The following is a 17,325-nucleotide window of genomic DNA, read 5'->3' as shown; positions in this document are numbered from 1 at the left end:
TCACGCTTATCGACTCATAGTCCGCGAGAGTGGACCACCTAATTCTTACTTTTTATCCCAGGGCGCAACACGTTGCAAGGAACGATTTGTGTGTTACTTTACAGTTGGTCACGTACAGAAAACGGTAATTTCTTTAAATCGTCATCATCATCATCATCATCAGCCAATTCTATCAATGATGTGGCCTCTTTGAGTCGATGTGCAACAAAGCATCCCAGTAAGATCTTCCATATCTTGCGATCCGGAGCTTCCCGCTGCCAATTGAATCCCTCTGTCTTCCTTATATCTGTGTCCCATATGTCTGTTGGTCTTCCTCTAGGTCTTTTTGGATGAATTGGGCTCCAGTCTTTTGTTCGAGCAATGTGACCAGCCCACTGACATTTCAATGTATTCACTCTTTCCATTATGTTGGTGACCTTCACTGTTCGTCTTATTTCAACTGCTCTCTTCCAGTCTTTTTTCGTGTACCCCGACATTGATCTTTCCATTCCTCTTTGGGCTGCTGTTAGCTTCCTAACAATGAACTTATTTAATGTTCATGTTTAGCAGCCGTAAGTTGTTACTGGCAATATACATTGGTCAAAAATAGATTTCTTCAGCTCAACCGACATCTCAGATTTTAAAATTGAAGAATGCCTCCCATAAATTTGCCAGCCCTGTTTAATTAGTCGCAATATTTCTAGTTTTAAATTTCTTTTTATGTTTATCAGTTGACTCAGACAGATATATTCAGTGACTTTTTGGAGTTGTGTACTTCCAATTGATATACTTCCCTCATTTATGATTATCTTGGTTTTATCAATGTTCAGTTTTGGCCCAACTTCATAGCAAAGTAATGCAAGTTCGTTAACTAATACTTGAAGTTCTTCTATGTCATTTGCAAATAGGACAATATCATCCGCAAACCTTGAGTGGTTTCGCCTTTTGCCGAGAACTTGATTTTCCGGTTCTACCCAATTCAATTTAGACATGACCTTTTCTAAGACCGCTGAAAATAGTTTGGGAGATATAGAATCACGCTACTTTACACCCTTTTCAAAGGGAAATTCATCAATATCTTCACCAACCATCACAAAGGCTGTGGAGGTTTTGTAAATGTTATGTAGGATTTTGATATAGCCCTGTTGTACTCCTTATTCTTTTAGAGCCTCAAAGATGGCTAGGTGACAGATCGAATCAAAGTCCCTTTCAAACATATCTATACATTTACTATTTATGTTTGTTACCTTTACGATTTATGTTTCTTTAACTCGTAAAGGTATAGAAATAAGTATTAAGCTTAAATATTAGACTGAGAATGTGTTTTTACCTAACGTTCATAATTAGTTCAGGTGTGTATAAATTTTGTTCGTTAGTATGAGACAACCGGCCTTCTGAAGGTTTTCGTATATGGACCTCACGCCATAATGCATGTTTCCTTATTTCAGTCTGGTCTTCCATAATGGAATAATGTATTAACCTGCAGCAATGCATAAAATATGAACTGATGAGAAATTAGAAGCTCTTCTTAATGACAGCAATACAGAATTATCTGATTGAGAAAATGACAATTCTCGTTTTTTGTCTGAGGATTGTCCTGCTCCGCTTGATGAAACTGACAGGTAAACAAGACGAACGTGCCAGTAGCGGGGAGAAGAGGCCTTGCTTGTACAGAGAATTCCTCAGAAAGTGAAGATATAGATTATGTAGAAAATGTGAACAAAAAGCCGAGACGACATGTTTTCCATCCACTTTCAGAAGTTAGATTTTACAATGTTGGCCAACTACCAAAATCTGTTGAGATAAGGAATGCCTCAAAATGCAGGAAACCTGACTGCAGCTCCAAGATTAGGGACTTATGTGTCGAATGTGAAATGTGTTTATGTATTGTAATAAGTAGTTGTTTTTAAACTTTCCATAAAGCGTACTGTAAAGATTTAGTGACTGGAAATAGCAAATTATTACTTGCAATAAATTATTGTATGACTATTATTTTCTTGCGTTTATGAAGTTGTTTTAGAACACCTGTATTGGAAATTTCAAAAATGTTAACATTAAGAATCCTGTTTTCTCTAAACATTAATTTTTAAAGTTTGTTGCTTCAAATAAAATATATACACTGATGCAACAAAAGACAACATCAAAAAGTAATTAATGTAGATTAATTAAATTTTGGGAATAAAATTAGAAGGAAGGTCAGCGTTGGCTGTAATTTTGATGATTTGTCAACAGCGAAATCGATTTTTGATCACATAATGATCATCTTCAGTGCTTTAGCGAACAAATTAAAGCTCGCAGGCACTGGTGTCTATTTATTAGCAGTAACAGAACCTATTTAATTACTGCGATCGTTTCATAGCTTCTGTTACTGCTAATAAATAGACACCAGTGCCTAAGAGCTTTAATTTGTTCGCTAAAGCACTGAAGATGACCATTATGTGATCGAAAATCGATTTCGCTGTTGACAAATCATCAAAATTACGGCTAACGCTCACCTACCTTCTAATTTTATCTATCATATGGTCGTTGTGCACACAGCACTCTACTGAGTCGCCAATCAATAAATTTCGGGAATTCATTTGTCTGGGTAACATATTTGAGTGATCGGCGTTGCACGATGACAGCCTAATGTCAGTGCGAAATAAGCCACTGCAAATGTGAAATCGTGGTACATTAATAACGGATGTAACCGCCAGAATGTTGAATGCAAGCATGCAAACGTGCGTGCGTTTTGTCTTACAGGAGGCAGATGTCAGTTTGTGCGATGGAGGTCCATGCCTATTGCACTTGCTCGGTCAATACAAAGACGGGTAATGTTGTTTGCCGGCCGGTGTGGCCGAGCGGTTCTAGACGCTACTGTCTAGAACCGCGCTGCTGCTACGGTCGCAGGTTCGAATCCTTCCTCGGGCACGGATGTGTGTCATGTCCTTAGATTAGTTAGGTTTGCGCAGTTCTAAGACTAGGGGACTGATCACCTCAGATGTTAAGTCCCATAGTGCTCAGAGCCATTTGAACCAATGCTGTTTGTGAATGACAGTGGAGGTGTCTTCGGGTGGTGTCCCGTATGTGCTCACCTGGAGACATGTCTGACGATCGAGCAGGCCAAGGCATAGGTGCTACTAACGCCACTCTTACGCGACTGGCGCGAAATTTGAAGAGACGTCATTTTTCAGATGAAGAGACACGCCTACCAACTTACGTTTATGTCGCACAATTCCTCCTTGATGTTGTGATCTTTATCCGCATGTGTATATATTGCTTAATAAACCGTTTTTATTGAAGAAAGGAGAAAGAAAATATAGAGTCTAGTACGTCACCAAGTGAGACTAGAGGTCCACACATGTGGAGAACCATTTGTCCCTTAGCAAATCATCAAAGAAATATTTCATTTGCATTTGTGTCGCATTTGCTTATTAAATGGGGTGCTCAATAAGTAATGCAACACTCTTTCCAGGGTCAGTTTCGGTTGAAAAAGAATGAGGCATTTGTTGTGCGACATCGCGGAATATTTTCGCTTTCCTCCACATAGTTTCGTATCCGATTCGTAGCACGCTATACGTAGTCCCCAAAATGGTGTCTGTAAGCAGGGTGTGTTGCTAGTAGAGAGCTGTCATTCAGTTACTTTTGACGGGAAAAAAATGGCTCTGACCACTATGGGACTTAACTTCTGAGGTCATCAGTCCTCTAGAACTTAGAACTACTTATCCCCAACGAACCTAAGGACATCACAGACACCCATTCCCGAGGCGGGATTCGAACCTGCGACCGTAGCGGTCGCGCAGTTCCAGACTGTAGCGCCTAGAACCACTCGGCCACCACGGCCGGCTTGACGGGAAACTAGAGCATCGCAGCTACTCAAAGGCGCTGCAGAATGTCTTCAGAGACCTGGCAGTCAACAAAACTATGGTGAATCGTTGGGCGTGGTGTGTGAATCATCGCAACAATGAAGCGCAAAACTGTCCAAACGTGATTGACGGATCACTAACAAACACCTCTCTGCACAACTGGACGTCTCTGTTGGTGGTGCTGACAAACTCGTCCACCAGTTGGAGTACTCAAAGGTGTGCCCCCGCTGGGTTCCCAAACAGAAGACCAAAAAAGGCGACAAAGGACCACCATCGCGGAGTTGATTGCGCGTTACGAGGCTGATCGAGACAGTTTTTTGTCGAACACTGACACAGCTCGCAGAATTTCGCTGGGCCGCTCTTCCTCATCCAACATCCCGGATCTCGCAGCTTCCTACTTGCATCTGTTTGGCGCAATGAAGGATGCAATCCGCGGGAAGCAGTACGCAGATGAGGTGGCCCCGATGTTTACCGGATAGAGTGACACCATGTGGGGAAACAGACCCACCCAGTAAGGCGGCGCAAGGCCATCGCATTGAACGGATACTATGCTGAAATACAGGGTTTTATGGCCAAAAGACTAGGGAATAATATGATGTATTGAAACCCTGAAATAAAACCTACGTGCTTTCAGAAAAGAAAACTGTTCCATTACTAAAGGTTTATAATTTATATAAAAAACAGCTACCAGCCACATGTATGGTTTAAAAAGGTTTATTATCTTCAGACAATGACCGGTTTCGGATTTTTCTTTACAAATCCAGCTTCAGATGGCAGATTACAAGCATTCTTAGTTGGACCTAGTTTTGTTTGTGTTATTCGTTTGCTGCACTGGGAAAGGAAAGAAATATTTTTGTTGTCATATCAGTAATGGTATTTTTACGAAAGATTTACTTCTTTTACAAGATGTAATTGCTCATGAGATGGTTTTTATAAACATTAGTAAACCTGCAGGTTAGTGTACTTACGAGTTGTGTAGTTCTGCCTGACAAAATATTCGTGCGTTTATGTTTTCCATCGCAAGCTTAATACACTTTTCAATATGCACTATGTGAGTGCTATTCCAGTCAATGGACGTCAATTTCAACCTCATCATCTTAATTACACACGCAGCACACACGAATAACGTTTGCAAAACGTGGCCCAGCTTCACATTACAAACGAGAACAATATTTGCAAAGAGCTTACAGTCAAAACGATGTTAACTTACAGATGCTGTATAGTCGATATCGGTACAGTAAAATATCTCTTTGCTATTGTATGAAATTAATTTTGATGGAATATTGGGCTTAAGTTATTTTAAAAAAGTGAAAGCTTCTTCAAAGTTATTTAGGAAGGAGGTGTTAAGTGACTCTGTCTGTTCATTCAAAATGAGATCAGGGAACCTATTTTTATGTGTGTGAATCTCAATCTCCTCTAGGAGATTCAATGTGAAACCTTTGTCTTTGAGGTGTAATATCTGCAGATTGTTTTCTATATTCTCAACTGTGTGATTGTTCTCTGCAAGATGGGTGGCAAAAGCAGATTTGCTTAGCTTTTTCAGACGTAGGGCATCAAGGTGTTCCTTGAATCTTGTTTCAAAAGCTCTACCTGTTTGGCCAACCTTTTCAAACCATACATGTGGCTGGTAGCTGTTTTTTACATAAATTATAAACCTTAAGTACAACAGCCACGTTTCTCAACATCTCGACTTTCGATAAAATAGCGTGTTGCATTCCTTATTGAACACCCAAGAGGAATTAAAGTGGGTGAAGACACATTCAGGCAGTCGTCTTCCCCTCACTCAATAAAGTAATAGAATATGAAAGGAAGTAGGCATTGTTGGTTTGATATTTCTTCCACTATGCATTCTAGCGCTACCTACACTTGCAGTGGTTAAAAAAGAACCCTAAATCCCTATGCAATATAACACAAGTGCTCCAAAAATGTGAATGTAAATGTTGCTAAATCAAAACATGGCTTTGAAGCTCAGCATTTATTTTGTAAGTCAATGACAGAAGTCGCTAATGACTGAGATCAACTCAGTCCAAGTGACGCTTCGCGTCTACGAAAAATCTGTTTAAAGAATTCCTCTCCCCAGCAATTTAAATGTGTGATAGCACGAAACGAAGTATGACTATATAATTGATAATTATATTATGCTACTGTAAAACTAGCAAATGACCAAAGCACTAAAGGAGGCTGCCAGCAAATTTTGGCTAAACATAAAAGAAGCCAAGACAGAGTACCTCGTTATGACGCGTGGTCATTGTCAGACTGCAGGTCATCTACAATCACTGCAGGTTGGGGACCAGTCCTACAAGAGAGTGCATGAATCCAAATACCTATGGGCAATTTTCACTGAGAACTCGTCATGTGAAGCAGAGATCAATGCCAGAATACAAGCTGAAAACCGATCTTACCACAGCCTAGCGCAACTGCTTCGGTCCAGATATCTCTCCAGACAGTTCAAGATTCGACTGTACAAAACGCTGATCCAGCCTGTTGTTCTATATGGCTGTGAGACATGGAGTATCCGGAAACAGGACTTCCATAAGCTCCTTGTTTTTTAGAGAAAAGTGCTTCGGAAGATCTTCGGCCCGGTTCTGGATGCAGATACAAGGGAATGGAGGATCAGGTACAACCAAGAGCTTGAGGAAATATACCAGCAACCCAGCATAGCAGAAACTGTCAAAGCCAAACGAATGCAGTGGGCTGGCCATGTGGCCCGGATGGAGGATCACAGATGGCCTCGGAAGCTCCTGGATTTCACACCTACAGGAAAGAGACCGCCAGGGAGACCCAAGAAGCGTTGGAGGGATGGACTCCATGAAGATTTAAACCAAGTGTCAATAGATGTGGACGGATGGCGGATAGCAGCAATGTACAGAATACAGTGGAGGAGGAAACTTGTAGATGCGTGCAGTCCACTGGGCCTGTTCACATCGTAGTAGTAAGACTAGCTCAAATTTCTTTTACCTCAGCAGTAACTTAAATTTGTCTGAGTGCATATTATTGTGGTGTCGCCCGTGTCACTATTACATCGAGGAAACCTGTGTGCTAGTTTAGCAGAAATAAATAAGACTTTTCCACGGAATTTTTAACAACTGGGAATTTTTCGTGTAAATGACTAATTTTAAAGGAATAGTTGTAATGATTCTGTAATATTTCCAAAGACATGGAGGATTTAATGTTGTTTATACAATAAATTAACTGACGCCACCTATGAGTTTTATACAACCCGCAACTCCTTCAAAAACCACGCACAAAATATTGATGTTCTCCCCCTCGCTGTGCAGAAACTCTTAATTCTACAGAAAAAATGAGCAGAACCTTACTGTAGCAAATTTAATGCAGATAAATTTTGTGCTGGGGCACGTTTCTGCTGGAGGTCACGGTATTAGAGTTATTCAAGAAAAACGCGTTTCAAGGTCATTTGAGAACTGCTGCCTCTGACGGAAACTTATCCCAGCACAAAATTTAACTACATCAAATTTCTAACAAAAAGGTCCCATTCATTTTTTCAGTGGTTCTAATAGTTGGCACCTTGCGACCAAAAGAATGTGAAAATCTCACACATATTGTTTGAAGGCGTTGCAGGTTGCATAAAAGCGATAAGTAGGCGCTACTGAATCACCATGTATGTGTTTATGAAATGCGATCGAGAAGTTCCCCTTCGCAGGCTGTACGCTCCAGCATCGGTATGCCAATCACGCATTATTTCATCGACACACCAGGTTGAAAATATCCGTTTGGTAAAAACGTCGTGCCCTGTTGCGTGAAGAAGTCCGTATCTCCCTGCAACACAACCTCGACCGACATGAATCAGTAACCCTTCAACGCCCATTCTCAAGGGACCGAAGGCGTGGTTATAGGATGGAGATGGGGATCAGGACTATTGGGCAAGTGGTCTAGTGTCTCCCACCTGAGTTGGCTCTAACTTCCGCGTCACGACATTTTTGACATGGGGAGATGACTTCTCACGAAGCAGCACGGGACTTAGCGCAGTATTCCAAAACTGTTGTTCTCCACAGACATGCTGCCACATACACCTTCTTCACTGTCCGATAAATGTCTACCAGTGTTTGTTCTTCGGCAGCCAAAGGGAGAGTAACAGCACGTTGGTCGATTTTTACGCATTTGATAACAACATCGCTGAAGAATACTCAGTATTGTAGAACACTCAGTATAATGTCGTTTATTGAAATTGAACTAAACTTCTCGAACAATCACTATATACACACAAAGAAATCAAATAACTTGTAGACGACCATTCATCAAGAGCGTCGGTGAGGTCCGTCGTAGCTGATCCTAGCTCGGCGAGGAACTGGCTGTACTGCTGCTGCGCTGACCTTATAAAGCCGGCGGAGGTCGGCGGAGTACTCCAACTTTCCCTGTGTCTGTGAGGCGACCTCTGCAGAAAAAGGTACGCATTAGTCTCCAGCAAGTTCTGTTTGTTTTGAAGAATTGTTTTCCTCTTGGTTGCGCCTGCAAGTGCTTCTGTTTGTTACATGGTACACAGGGGTGTCTTGAGTGTAGTCTGACTGGCAGGGGCCGTCTGTGGCAGACGTAACAATCGCCATATGTGACGTTTCCGCATTAGCCGAACGCACGTCGGAAAGACACGAATGCCACACTAATAGTTTGCTTACAGTCAGTGCTTACATACCCGCATCGGAGTCGCGCAACTTTGCATACACGCTGCAGCAGCCACGAGGGGTCTTCGGCGCCTTGCTATGGTTCGCGCGGCCGCCACCATCCCTCGGGCATGGGTGTCTTTAGCATAAGTTAGTTTAAGTAGTGTGTAAACCTAGGGACCGATGACCTCAGCAGTTTGGTCTCATAGGAACTTACCACCGCCAGTCGTCGGCTCTTTCATAATGTTCTAACAGAATATCTACTACATCTACATCTACATCCATACTCCGCAAGCCACCTGACAGTGTGTGGCGAGGGGTACCCTGAGTACCTCTATCGGTTCTCCCTTCTATTCCAGTCTCGTATTGTTCGTGGAAAGATGGATTGTCGGTATGCTTCTGTGTGGGCTCTGATCTCTCTGATTTTATCCTCATGGTCTCTTCCCGAGATATACGTAGGAGGGAGCGATATACTGCTTGACTCTTCGGTGCAGGTATGTTCTCGAAACTTTAACAAAAGACCGTACCGAGATACTGAGCGTCTCTCCCGCAGAGTCTTCCACTAGTGTTTATCTATCATCTCCGTAACGCTTACGCTATTACTAAATGATCCTGTAACGAAGCGCGCTGCTCTCCGTTGGATCTTCTCTATCTCTTCTATCAACCATATCTGGTAAGGATCCCACACTGCTGAGCAGTATTCAAGCAGTGGGCGAACAAGCGTACTGTAACCTACTTCCTTTGTTTTCGGATTGCATTTCCTTAGGATTCTTCCAATGAATCTCAGTCTGGCATCTGCTTTACCGACGATCAACTTTATATGATCATTCCATTTTAAATCACTCCTAATGCGTACTCCCAGATAATTTATGGAATTAACTACTTCCAGTTGCTGACCTGCTATTTCGTAGCTAAATGATAAGGGATCTTTCTTTCTATGTATTCGCAGCACATTACACTTGTCTACATTGAGATTCAATTGCCATTCCCTGCACCACGCGCCAATTCGCTGCAGATCCTCCTGCATTTCAGTACAATTTTCCATTGTTACAACCTCTTGATACACCGCAGCATCATCTGCATAAAGCCTCAGTGAACTTCCGATGTCATCCACCAGGTCATTTATGTGTATTGTGAATAGAAACGGTCCTATGACAATCCCCTGCGGCACACCTGAAATCACTCTTACTTCGGAAGACTTCACTCCATTGAGAATGACATGCTGCGTTCTGTTATCTAGGAACTCCTCAATCCAATCACACAATTGGTCTGATAGTCCATATGCTCTTACTTTGTTCATTAAACGACTGTGGGGAACTGTATCGAACGCCTTGCGAAAGTCAAGAAACACGGCATCTACCTGGGAACCCGTGTCTATGGCCCTCTGACTCTCGTGGACGAATAGCGCGAGCTGGGTTTCACATGACCGTCTTTTTCGAAACCCAGGCTGATTCCTACAGAGTAGATTTCTAGTCTCCAGAAAAGTCATTATACTCGAACATAATACGTGTTCCAAAATTCTACAACTGATCGACGTTAGAGATATAGGTCTATAGTTCTGCACATCTGTTCGACGTCCCTTCTTGAAAACGGGGATGACCTGTGCCCTTTTCCAATCCTTGGGAACGCTACGCTCTTCTAGAGACCTACAGTACACCGCAGCAAGAAGGGGGGCAAGTTCCTTCGCGTACTCTGTGTAAAATCGAACTGGTATTCCATCAGGTCCAGCGGCCTTTCCTCTTTTGAGCGATTTTAATTGTTTCTCTATTCCTCTGTCGTCTATTTCGATATCTACCATTTTGTCATCTGTGCGACGATCTAGAGACGGAACTACAGTGCAGTCTTCCTCTGTGAAACAACTTTGGAAAAAGACATTTAGTATTTCGGCATTTAGTCTGTCATCCTCTGTTTCAGTACCATTTTGGTCACAGAGTGTCTGGACATTTTGTTTTGATCCACCTACCGCTTTGACATAAGACCAAAATTTCTTAGGATTTTCTGCCAAGTCAGTACATAGAACTTTACTTTCGAATTCATTGAACGCCTCTCGCATAGCCCTCCTCACACTACATTTCGCTTCGCGTAATTTTTGTTTGTCTGCAAGGCTTTGGCTATGTTTATGTTTGCTGTGAAGTTCCCTTTGCTTCTGCAGCAGTTTTCTAACTCGGTTGTTGTACCACGGTGGCTCTTTTCCATCTCTCACGATCTTGCTTGGCACATACTCATCTAACGCATATTGTACGATGGTTTTGAACTTTGTCTACAGATCCTCAACACTATCTGTACTGTGTTGAGCCGTCAGGTACTTTGAAATCTGCTTTTTGTCACTTTTGCTAAACAGAAAAATCTTCCTACCCTTTCTAATATTTCTATTTACGCCTGAAATCATCGATGGCGTAACCGCTTTGTGATCGCTGATTCCCTGTTCTGCGTTAACTGTTTCAAATAGTTCGGGTCTGTTTGTCACTAGAAGGTCTAATATGCGATCGCCACGAGTCGGTTCTCTGTTTAACTGCTGAAGGTAGTTTTCAGATAAAGCACTTAAAAAAATTTCACTGCGTTCTTTGTCCCTGCCACCCGTTATGAACGTTTGAGTCTCCCAGTCTATATCCGGCAAATTAAAATCTCCACCCAGAACTATAACATGGTGGGGAAATCTAATCGAAATATTTTCCAAATTATCCTTCAGGTGCTCAGCCACAACAGCTGCTGAGCCAGGGGGCCTATAGAGACATACAATTACCATGTCTGAGCCTGCTTTAACCGTGACCTTCACCCAAATCATTTCACATTTCGCTATACTACGCTAAATACTACTGTGAATGTGTGTCAATTATATTGGCCTATGATTCAGCGTATTACTTCTATTTCCATTCTTGTGTTTCTTGAAAAAATGTTGTATTTCAAAACAGTCATGTAACTGAATCGGAGTATTACACATCAATTTCCTTTGTTCATATGTGATGCAATTCTGGAATTAAACAACTGAGTTCGTATGCCTCGAAGCCTATGGTCTTTACTTGTCGTAGACCGCAAGTTCGTGGTGGCAAACAATCGGGTGAAGTATTCTACTGATTTCAACATTTCAAACATGAATTTCTTACACGGATCCCAAAATACAATTTTGGAAGAACTGTAAACTGTCAATGGATTCAGTGAACAATCAGCAGTATTCTGTCTGTCCATATTTTTAGAGATGGTTGCGGGACGCGACTGTTCCGTACAGGATGTCAAATTAAACACCTTTCAGCCAGCTACTCAATGTGATCAAAATTATCCGGACACCTGGCTAAAAATGACAAGTTCGTGGCGCCCTCCATCAAGTAATGCAGTCGGTCCACCCTTAGTCTTGATGACAGCTTCCACTGTCTGAGATATAAGTTCAATCAGGTGCTGGAAGGTTTCTTGGGGAATGGCAGCCCATTTTTCAAGCAGTGCTGCACTGAGGAGAGGTATCGACGTCGGTCGGTGGGGCCTGGCACCAATTCGGCGTTCCAAAACGTCCCAAAGGTGTTCTGTAGGATTCAGGGTAGGAGTTTGTGCACGCGTCCATTACAGGGATGTTATTGTCGTGCAACCACTCCACCACAGGCCGTGCATTATGAACAGGTGCTAGATCGTGTTGAAAGAATCAGTCGCCTTACCCGAATTGCAAGTGGGAAGCAAGATGCTTAAAACATCAATGTAGCCCTGTGCTGTGATAGTGCCACGCAACACAGCAATAGGTGCAAGCACCCTCCATAAAAAACACCACCACACCATAACACCACCGCATCCGAATTTTACTGTTGGCACTACACACGCTGGCAGATGACGTTCACCGGGCATTCGCCATACCCACACACTGCCATCGGATCGCCACATTGTGTACCGTCACTCTACACAACATTTTTCCACTGTTCAATCGCCCACTTGTAACCTCCCCCTCACTTATCGACCTTAATGACAGTGAAAAATTAAACCGCGTGTACCTAATGGAAATTTGGGAAAAGCAATCGTCACCGTAGTTAATCTGTCGGTAAAGAGGGAGGAAAGGGTTACATTTAAATGAAAGGAAAAATGCAAATGAAATTAGTGGAAATTAATTTTGAGAAAAGCGTAAAATTAATAAAGAAAGTAAATGTGCGGTCGTCACGTTAACAATTAATTGGCGTTAATTAGATATTTGAGATTTGGGGAAAATTACGGTCGCCAGTCCTATGGACAACTACTGTAATAACTGAAAAAGAAAGGTTATTGCACATATAATTAGCACTAAAAGCGTGGAAACTGAAGGTTGACACGTGTTGTGTGAAAACTGAAAGTTTGTCAGAAGTAATAAATTTCGCTACTCTCAGACTTAATTTAGCAAAAGAATTAATAAAACCGGAAAATTGAAAGTTAATTTAGTGACTGAAATTAATAGTGAGCTTTGTTTCTGAAGCACTACGAAATTCAGTAAAATAAGGTTAGTCTTGGGCTACCTCAACAATCATTTCAAAAGCTACTTGAATCTACGCAATTTAGAAATAAGAGATTTAACTTTTAACTTGAATTAAATGATTCTGAACAATTAACAATAGTAAAATTTAGTACGTACCAAGCTGAGCTGCAGTCACAGGTAAGCTAAAATATGGTAACAAAACTCGCACTCTTAATTTGTGCTTGTGTAATCTAAATATTGTAGCCAGCTATGAATACTTAACTGAACTTTGAAATTAACACAGTGAAATGGATTGATATTACTTCAATGCTGGCGTTTGAATTTCAACGACACTCGGGTTCATTCCGGAAAAGGAAGGGACCTTGCTTGGTAATGCAATTGGGATAATGAGCAAAAAATGTTCATGCTAAGTTGCTGTAATTTTAGTTATCAAAATGGAACAGTTTGAAAAGCTGAGGTCTGCCATACAGTTCTAAAACTTCACGTGCTTCCAGTCTTCCTTGTCGGTTGATTGAAGGTTTGAAGCCGTCGATCGAGGAGGTGGCGACAGTCACTCATTGTCGGCCGTCGCTGTTGCAGAAGCTGGGTGTTGGCGCGCCTTCTTCTCGACACGGTCACCAGGCGAAATGGGCTCTTGATGTGCACCAGCTAATGCTTCCCGTCCGCGACACCGTGTCAGAAACTATCATAGCAAGTCGAGCGCAATTACATGCTGCCAAACCCCGAAAGCGCGGCAACTCGCGGTAGCGTCACACAACACACCTGCTCCACTGCACCACACCAGCCAGACTCCCTCTCTGCCCGCGCTCCACGCGGCAGAGTTCACACTACCAAAGATCCTAAACACTTTGGTTCTCCACACGACCTATTGATGTATTCGTTCGATAGCATAGTTTTCCCTAGGCCAGACCCAGCGTATAAATACAAATAATATTCACAAAACAAACCAATTACACATCGACATAAATGCATATATATACAAAAACAATTACAATATACAAAGACACAGAAATGTTATATCTTCAAGTAACAAAATAAGGAAAAAAATTTGCAGTGCAATAGATGGAAATAGGAGGATATGCACTTCCGGCGTTACACACTGTTTAAGCTCCTTACACCATGCGAGCCGTCGTTTGAGATTTACTGGCGTGAAGTTTGGCTTATGAGCAGCCGCTCGACCATGAAGTCAATGTTTTTTCACTTCCCGCCTAACTGTCATAGTAGCTGCAGTGGATCCCGATGTAGTTTGCAATTCCTGTATGATGGTCTGGATAGACATCTGCCTATTACAAATTACGACGCTCTTCAACTGTCGGCGGTCTCTGTCAGTCAACAGACGGGGTTAGCCTGTACGCTTTTGTGTTGTACGTGTCCCTTCACGTTTCCACTTCACTGTCACATCGGAAACAGTGGACCTAGGGACGTTGAGGAGTGTGGAAATCTCGCGTACAGACGTGTGACACAAGTGACCCCCAATCACCTGACCACGTTCGAAGTCCGTGAGTTCCGCGGAGCGCCCCATTCTGCTCTGTCACTATGTCTAATGACTAATGAGGTCGCTCATATGGATTACCTGGTAGTAGGTGGCAACATAATGCACCTAATATGAAAAACTCCGGATACTTTTGATCACATAGTGTAGTTTCCAAACATTTTATTTGGCTGCCAGCTTCAGCGGCAGATAATGGTTGAAGTGATCGTTATAGCAAAAATCTACTAATACCAGTATTGCTGCCCTCTGTTTTGCTCAGAACCGAGGCAGAATATTCCTACAAGTCGGTCAGGAGCCTGAAGATGGCGTAGTAAAACGCAGGAACTGGTAGCCATATAAAATAAGTTTGGAAAACAGACCGCTGAAAGGTGTTTAATTCGACATCCTCAATCAGCAGTACTGTTCTGTGTTTCGTGAAGAAGGAAAAAATGGAATAATCTGATATACACTCCTGGAACTGGAAAAAAGAACACATTGACGCCGGTGTGTCAGACCCACCATACTTGCTCCGGACACTGCGAGAGGGCTGTACAAGCAATGATCACACGCACGGCACAGCGGACACACCAGGAACCGCGGTGTTGGCCGTCGAATGGCGCTAGCTGCGCAGCATTTGTGCACCGCCGCCGTCAGTGTCAGCCAGTTTGCCGTGGCATACGGAGCTCCATCGCAGTCTTTAACACTGGTAGCATGCCGCGACAGCGTGGACGTGAACCGTATGTGCAGTTGACGGACTTTGAGCGAGGGCGTATAGTGGGCATGCGGGAGGCCGGGTGGACGTACCGCCGAATTGCTCAACACGTGGGGCGTGAGGTCTCCACAGTACATCGATATTGTCGCCAGTGGTCGGCGGAAGGTGCACGTGCCCGTCGACCTGGGACCGGACCGCAGCGACGCACGGATGCACGCCAAGACCGTAGGATCCTACGCAGTGCCGTAGGGGACCGCACCGCCACTTCCCAGCAAATTAGGGACACTGTTGCTCCTGGGGTATCGGCGAGGACCATTCGCAACCGTCTCCATGAAGCTGGGCTACGGCCCCGCACACCGTTAGGCCGTCTTCCGCTCACGCCCCAACATCGTGCAGCCCGCCTCCAGTGGTGTCGCGACAGGCGTGAATGGAGGGACGAATGGAGACGTGTCGTCTTCAGCGATGAGAGTCGCTTCTGCCTTGGTGCCAATGATGGTCGTATGCGTGTTTGGCGCCGTGCAGGTGAGCGCCACAATCAGGACTGCATACGACCGAGGCACACAGGGCCAACACCCGGCATCATGGTGTGGGGAGCGATCTCCTACACTGGCCGTACACCACTGGTGATCGTCGAGGGGACACTGAATAGTGCACGGTACATCCAAACCGTCATCGAACCCATCGTTCTACCATTCCTAGACCGGCAAGGGAACTTGCTGTTCCAACAGGACAATGCACGTCCGCATGTATCCCGTGCCACCCAGCGTGCTCTAGAAGGTGTAAGTCAACTACCCTGGCCAGCAAGATCTCCGGATCTGTCCCCCATTGAGCATGTTTGGGACTGGATGAAGCGTCGTCTCACGCGGTCTGCACGTCCAGCACGAACGCTGGTCCAACTGAGGCGCCAGGTGGAAATGGCATGGCAAGCCGTTCCACAGGACTGCATCCATCATCTCTACGATCGTCTCCATGGGAGAATAGCAGCCTGCATTGCTGCGAAAGGTGGATATACACTGTACTAGTGCCGACATTGTGCATGCTCTGTTGCCTGTGTCTATGTGCCTGTGGTTCTGTCAGTGTGATCATGTGATGTATCTGACCCCAGGAATGTGTCAATAAAGTTTCCCCTTCCTGGGACAATGAATTCACGGTGTTCTTATTTCAATTTCCAGGAGTGTACATTTTTGGCTGGGTTCAAAAAGTTTGTCTTTAGCCATTACGACTTCGGTAGTCGATTATGATATTATTCCACACTCTTTACAGTAGCTTACAGATTATTTATGTATACGTGTGGTAACTTACGGAGTACTGGTGTAAATGTGCTGGGTGGTTATAATTAAACTTTCGCTATTCGACACGTTACAACACGGAATCTAATTGCTTTACCAGTAGCAAACGTGGTAGCATTAACGTCCAGAGTATGGGGTGCATGACTTCCATGCGTCACAGAGCCACCATCCAGTTTCAACCATGGCTACCAGGTGCCGTGATCAGTCATCGTGATTCATAGTCTCACAGCCTGTCCAGTCGCAGTGCACTTCCTGGCGTGTCAACACGAGCTTGGACTAGAGGAGCGGAGTACTACTGATGAAGCTCTATTATCAAAACAGTAATGCAGCAGCTGCAATTCAAGGACATCACCGACTGAAAGGATTACGGAAGGGTCCTCTTTCTCCACTTCCTGTGCTGAGCGTGATGCAGTAGTTCGAATCAAATGGAAAACTGGGAATCACTTTGGGAAGAGGCCGACGACCGGTTGCACCACCGGTGGTTGATGAAATCGTTGTTGCTATGGCTGACAACGCTAAGCGCAATTCCCGGTCGTCAGGTAATGCGCGTGCCGTGTCACGACAGTCGATCATCCCGTGGTCCACTGTACGGAAGGTGCTTCGAACCACTCTCAAATGGTATCCTTACAAGATCCATATCGTTCAGCATCTTCCACCACAGGACGCACAACGACGTGTTGGCTTCGCTAGTTTCTCGAAATGATTCAAATATACGAGGGCTAGCCCTGGACCATCTTATGGTCAGACGAAGCTAATTGTTCTCTGACGGGTGAGGTGAAAACACATAATTGCTGAGTGTGGGGGGTCTTCACCTCCAGTCACTGTGCATGAAATTCCTCGGTATGGTGAATGTGTCACTGTACGGTGTGCCTTCACGGTTCTGTTCATCATTGGCCTATTCGTTTTTGCTCAGGTTGCCGCTCAATGACCAAAGACTTGCAGTGTGACTGGCCAGAGTTACTGCGATATGCGCCCGCATCTCGTGGTCGT

The 17,325-nt window shown here is 43.9% G+C and overlaps 1 protein-coding gene across 1 annotated transcript in view; it reads left to right on the top strand.

Annotated features, from left to right (window-relative positions):
- Positions 1–17,325, top strand: part of LOC124718949 (multiple epidermal growth factor-like domains protein 11) — a 113,448-nt gene that overhangs the window by 19,638 nt on the left and 76,485 nt on the right. The window lies entirely within an intron of this gene.

Source organism: Schistocerca piceifrons, chromosome 10 (genome assembly GCF_021461385.2).
Source record: "Schistocerca piceifrons isolate TAMUIC-IGC-003096 chromosome 10, iqSchPice1.1, whole genome shotgun sequence".
In the NCBI taxonomy this organism is placed as follows: domain Eukaryota; kingdom Metazoa; phylum Arthropoda; class Insecta; order Orthoptera; family Acrididae; genus Schistocerca; species Schistocerca piceifrons.
The sequence above is the reverse complement of the archived record's forward strand: the minus strand, read 5'-3'. Positions and strand labels throughout refer to the sequence as shown.